The sequence below is a fragment of the Sinocyclocheilus grahami genome, unplaced genomic scaffold, assembly GCF_001515645.1.
Source record: "Sinocyclocheilus grahami isolate Dianchi unplaced genomic scaffold, SAMN03320097.WGS_v1.1 scaffold163.1, whole genome shotgun sequence".
In the NCBI taxonomy this organism is placed as follows: Eukaryota; Metazoa; Chordata; class Actinopteri; order Cypriniformes; family Cyprinidae; genus Sinocyclocheilus; species Sinocyclocheilus grahami.
This window is the reverse complement of record NW_015505342.1, coordinates 1,239,385-1,245,951: the sequence shown is the minus strand read 5'-3', so window position 1 is coordinate 1,245,951 and position 6,567 is coordinate 1,239,385.

Genomic DNA, 6,567 nt, shown 5'->3' with positions numbered 1-6,567 from the left:
GCCAGCAGTTTATATGTGTTTTTCCAAATAAAAGCCAAATGTTAACCATAAGTTAACCATATTCCAAGGTGTTCAATAGCCAAGCCACATATGGCTCTCAGTTGTGTGCTATCATCTGGACCCTATACCTCAAAAAAATTGTCATCCAAAAGAAAATTCCCTCCAATTCTAAATCCATGGCAAAACATATACGGTTAAAGCTTGGCCCATATGTGCTCAGCCATGCCATACCTAGGCCAAATGTGACAGCTATCAGCCACATTTGGCCCAAACTTTCTTGCTATCTGGGGTATTTTGAGCAGGGGGGGCTAAGAAATAAAACCGCCCAATCGGGAGGGGGCGCGGGGGGGTATAAAACAATGAAGCACAAGATAACCATTCGTTTTAAACAAGGGAAAATACCTCATTTATTTGGGTTACAACGCAAGTAAGACAATATTTGTCTTATTCATCTTCACAGCACAGCTGGAAGAGTTATAATAAAAAAAGAGGACTGGATTAAAACTAGGGCTGCCCCGACCAGAAATGTAAAAAAAGGTAGCTAAAAAAGTAATTACCATGAATGTGTCGGGGGAAATAGTAAGGATCGAAATATATGAATTATTTATTACTTTAACTAGATTATTAACTAGAGTTTTCTGAGTCAGTGTCCCAAAGATGAAGTTGACAGTCCAGGGCCGGGTTTCTCGATAACGATTGATCTTAGCGCTTAAGAGCGTTTTCTACGAGTCATTTTACGATCGTTCGTTATTGTTTCACGTGCGTTTCCCAAAAATGCACTTAATGCAATCCCACGTAGCCGTGCTTTAAGTGCTACTTAGGAGTCGCTATCCGTTTGTCAAGTGCTGAAATGTCACCTTATAGAATGGCTCGTAATTGTGTAGTACACACTCGTTTATTGAAATGTTAACCTAATGCTGAGTTCCAGACAACTCGGATATAAGAACTATAATACATTATATAATATTTTACATAATAATATATATATATACAGTGGTGTGAAAAAGTTTTTGCCCCCTTCCTGTTTTTTTAATTGTTTGCATATTTGTCACACTTAAAAGAGTCAGATCATCAAACAAATTTTAATATTACACAAAGATAAGCCAAGTAAATACACAATGCAGTTTTTGAGAAAGAGAGAGAGAGAGAGAGAGTGAGACAGAGAGACAGACAGAGAGAGAGAGAGAGACAGACAGAAAGAGAGAGAGAGAGAGAGAGTGAGAAGACACTTTTCAATATTTTTTTCTCGGGCTACACGACAGGGGGTGCTGCAGCACCCTCAGCACCCCTTCTTCCCGCGGTACTGGATGTGTATACTTTTGCCATCTCTGATGGTGACACTATCAGCTGCGAAATGAATCTGCAGTGGTCAGGTGGTACAGTGATCATGTGTGGTACCAACAGGTGTGTTCGACTTCATGCAGCATTGTGCAGATCAAAGCAATTAATGCCGGTTCTTCTTCTTTCTAATTAACCAGAACAAACTACACAAAAGTAACGTACAAGAGTGTGCAAACCATTTATTCAGTAATCAACAAATGTAGGCTATATTCGTGGAAAATATTACAAATCTTGTTTGCTTTTTTATTAACAATGTTCTCCAAACTGGTGCAGTAGTCCTTAAGTCTCCTGAAGAAAATGAATGATGAAATTTGGCTTGGACCCTGACCTTCTTGTGTATGTGAAATATTCCCAAAATAATAAAAAGATGTACAAGAAACGTAAAGTTATTGTTATTACTTTCATTGGAATAATACATACTAATTTGAATGTAATATTTGTTTTCCTTCTAATGACATTTTCCGTATCTACCCAAAAAAAATCCTCATGTAGACACAATTACAAAATAGATGGACAATATAGACTCCTTTTCCATTGAGCAAAAAAAGAATCAATATCCAGATTTAATCTCTAATACACTTTTAGCCGCATATACCATGTAATATTTTAAATATAGCCTCTTTTACTTTATTATTTAAACACAAACACGCCAAGCTTTATTCCAATATATATACTGGTCAACAATAAGCTTTTGACCTGTATCACCTGTCATAATATTCCTATATTTATTAGTACAACTGGTTTTAAGAATATCAACCGCACTCTAAAATTGCTTAAAAACAACCCAATTTGGGTTATTTTGGCAACAGCGCTGGGTCAGATATGGACAAACCCAGCTGGTTTGTGTTAAATGTTTGACCCAACACTGGCTGGGTTCTTTGAAAATTACTATTGCTGGCTTAAAATGAACTAAAAATAAATTGTGGGGGGGAAAAAACACACAAACACAGAGAACTACTAGAGGCAACAGAAAAAAGCAAAAGGTGAAAATGTATTAATAAGCGAAATTGCCCATGTACAAAAATATAAGACAAATTGAATACAGCATAATCTTCAATATTACATGCATTTAAACTCGTTTATCAAGCATTTTAGAAATAAAAATATAACATTTAAAAGTAACATGTTAATTCAAGTGTATTAAACCGTTCTGTTATCCTTTTTAACCTGAAAAGTACTGATGCTCGAGCCGGTGTGTCGGTGTGTAAATCTGAGACGGCGATGGGCAGCTGTTCAACACTCTGGTTTTTCCTTGGAGTCTTCTTACTCTTACTCACATCTTACTCACACAAGACACAGTATGATAATTTTATTTTCATTCCACCAGTAGTTACAGCTCCAAGACAAGTCAAAGCATGATCAATTTCTTGATTTACTGATTAATTATATTAATCTGCATATGCTTTATGAAGTAACCTTAAGATGAACTAATCAACTGTAAAACTGCACATGCAAAACCACAGACTCTAGACTCTATACAGTAAAAATCATCAGCAGCAAACAGACTTTATACAAGATATTAACTGTTACTGTCAGTGGTGTGCAGGAACGTGCAGCGGGGGATGCCCAAAGTGCCCTTTTGTCAAGGCAATTTTTTTTTTGTAATTAAACGCCCTTTTGTGAAGGCCTGCCCAATAAAATGATCCACATGATGACCTTTCACCACCCTTACTCTCAAAGATGATTTAATTTTAGTTTTTTTTTTTATTTAGCCAGCGGTTATGAAAACATGAATGTTAATTTCTTTTAATGCGGTTCGCTGTCGCCGTTTCTACGTAAAAATTCAAGCACTCTCAAAAACTTCCATTAAAATCCCTGAAGCTGTTTACACTAAGAAATCTATATCTTACAGATTCGTATACACATTTGCACTTTGTTGTTTCTGACGAGAGAATTCGCCAGAAAGAGGTATTCACCGTGCGTTCCAAACGGATATATCGCCCTCCGAAGGGCACTTTGGAGTGAAAACAATCATGGCCGCCATATTAAAGGGTCGTTCCAAACTGAAGTGCTCAAAACTGGCCACTTCAAAGGGCCCTTTGGAATGAAGGACTTCGAAGGGTACAACTGATGGACACTTCGGGCTCCCATGATCCTTTGCGCAGATTCTTTGCATGATGACGGCGCCTCCGTGTGGGCACGTGATGGTGACACAGAAGAGCACTTCAAGAAATAGTTGTTTGGTCCCCTACACCCTTCAGCCCTTCGAAGCTTTCAGTCCAGAGGGTAAACCCTTTGTAGGGATTAGGGCATAGGGATGAGCCCTTCCGAATGGAACGCAGGGGAAGGCCCTGTCCCAAATGGCACCCTAAACCCTCGCGGCCTTCCTCTGAGTCTGCACTTTCGTGACGTAATTCCACTTTGACTGTCGGGTAAAAGTCTGCTGTGGAGCTCGCCCCAGTGCGTGCTCGGCAGAAGAGCGTATCGAGGGCGCATAGTGGCCGCAAAGGGGGCGCTCGCGAGCCTCCTTTTGAACGCTAAAATGTAGAACGGGACACCCTACGGTCTCGTGGACTTAATGGACACTCGTACGCGGCGGCCATTGTAAGTCCGCAAGACCGAAAGTGCACATGAAGTGTGTCATTTGGGACAGGGCCGAAGTCAGCGAGTGAGTGGCCCTGTCCCAAATGGCACCCTAAACCCTCACGGTCTTCCTCTGAGTCCGCACTTTCGTGACGTAATGTCGCTTTGACGGTCGGGTAGAAGTCTGCTGCGGAGCTCGCCCCAGTGCGGGCTCGGCAGAAGTGCACATCGAGGGCACATAGCGGCCGCAAAGGGGGCGCTCGCGAGCACCCTTCTGAATGCTAAAAAGAAAAATGGAACACCCTACGGTCTCGTGGACTTAACGGACACACGCACGCGGCGGCCATTGTAAGTCTGCAAGACCGAAAGTGCACATGAAGTGTTTCATTTGGGACAGGGCCAGTGAAGAAACCACCTGCATTTTAGCGATGACTCATCTGAACACCTCTGATTGGTCATTACATTCATAAGCTCAACAGTATCGTGTGTGATTGGTTAATGCGCAGTGCTGTAAAAACGCGTCTGTATCTGGCTCAGTGTTGCCAACTTGGCGAGTTTTCAGACCCTTCTAGCCACACATTTTCAAAAAAGCGACTAGCGACAAATCTAGAGACTTTTTCTGGTGTTATTCCGGTCTTGCGGACTTTCTCTGACCTGAAAGCACGTTTCGTTCTTACTCTTCTCAATGAGCAGCGGGTGCTGCCGTGGGCCCCACCCCCGTCCCAAAGCACTCACTGGCGGCCCAGTCCTCGCGCAGCAGTCGCTCCCAGCTGCAGTCACAGAGCAGATGTTCACCCCTCCGCGTCCAGACTGCAAATGAATTGCGCTTCCGGGAAGCCGCCGCTGGCTGGTCTGTAAAATGTTCTTTGTCTAATGGACAAACCTTGGTTATTTTACATGCAAATATAGCCGAAATCACAGCACAGCCCACATGAAAAAAATATTATAGTAAATAATATAGTGTTTTTGAACCATACTTTAGTAAAGTACTTGAATTAATTTGTTGTGGTAATTCTATAGTTGCTGTAGTAATATAACAACTATAGTAATATAAACAAATTACTTCACCGAATACCGTACTGTAAGTTTTCTACAACTATAGGGTATATCATGCTACAATACACTACAGTTTACTGTAGTAAAAACTAAAGTATACTACAGTATTTATTACAATTTATCAGTTCTCTATAGTTAATACTACAGTATGCTGTAGCATTCATTAAAGTGTTGTAAATACTATAATATACAGTATAATACACTTTACTATAGTATGGTTCAAACACACTGTAGCATTTACTATAAATTACTATAGTATGGCCTTTTTCATGTCTTATTTTATGTGTATTTGATTTTATCAGACGATGACTCAATTATAAATTAGGATTGGGGAGAGCTGGGTAGTCTTAAAGGGCCGCATTTCAGTATTTCATATTCATCCCGTTGTCTGACAACAGAAACAGTAAAATATATAAATGGAAACAGTTTTATTGAGAATTTGGCTGCATTAAAATACAGTATGAGCTCAGAGAGGCAAACAAATGTAAAAGCCAATAAGACGCAATGACGTCATGTATATTCTAATTAGCGCGTGACGTCATCTAGCGACTTTTCAAGCTGGCTTTAAGCTACTTTCCATGATTTCCATTTTTTGATCTGGCTCAGCGCCAGCCAGCGAAAGCAGGTTTTAATTTAGCAGCTGATGATATGATGCACTGAGCGTTCTAAGCACGCTGGTGTGATTGTAGCCTATATTAAATATAGAAAATATTAATCGGCTATTTTTTGTCTTTTGGAAGCTGCATTCAAAATCCACTTGGCTCAAAAATCGACTTTGAGTGGGCATGACGCCTCTGCTTCCAGCACAACAAGTGTGTTTATAGGTGCCGTTATGTAATAAGTACGCATTTTTATTGTTTGTGTCTCTGCTAAACTAGTAATGGTTCAGGCGATTAAATCATTCGACTTTAGACTTGATTAGACAAATGCCACATCAATGGAAAATCTTTAAAAAATGATCTGATAAATAATCAGAAACTGAGTTTGTGTACATTTGTAGTGCATTTCATATCTTAATAAGGAAAACGAGAGTGCGTCTTCGTATAAAGCCTAAAAAGGAACTGAGAAATAAACATCGATTGAGAGAATAACAACCGTTCACAGAACAGCCATTGGTTTGTTGTTCTCACATCTTTCACATACATCACGTATACACGCTCTTTGTCGTGGCGATGTTTTTCGGCTGATCTACGGGCAGTTGTGCTTTCATGTCCATATATGATAGAGACGCGGATTATGACTGAAAAAACTGATCCTGGAACAGCAGCTGCGAAGACGAGAAGGAACAAACCATTCTGTTCCCGGAGGGGTCGAGTTTTCGTGATACGAAAAAGCGGCGTTGTCGCTGCTCTTCAGGTAAAAGGAGATTTTTTGTTTTAAAGTATAAAAAAATATAAATCTTAACTGGCATATATATGATGTTGTTAGATAAAACTGAAGTCGTATTTTAAATACTTTACCTCAAGAAAAACGAAACACCCCCATCCCTTCGAAGCGGGTTGACGCGCCCCAACAGTATAAATAGCCCACTAGACGCGGATTTCTGTAGATGTCAACTGTCATTTCCAGCTCAACGCTAGTCAGGGACGGAGAGAAAACGTAGTTTGTTGGCACTTATCCAAAGTCACACAAACTACAAACATATTT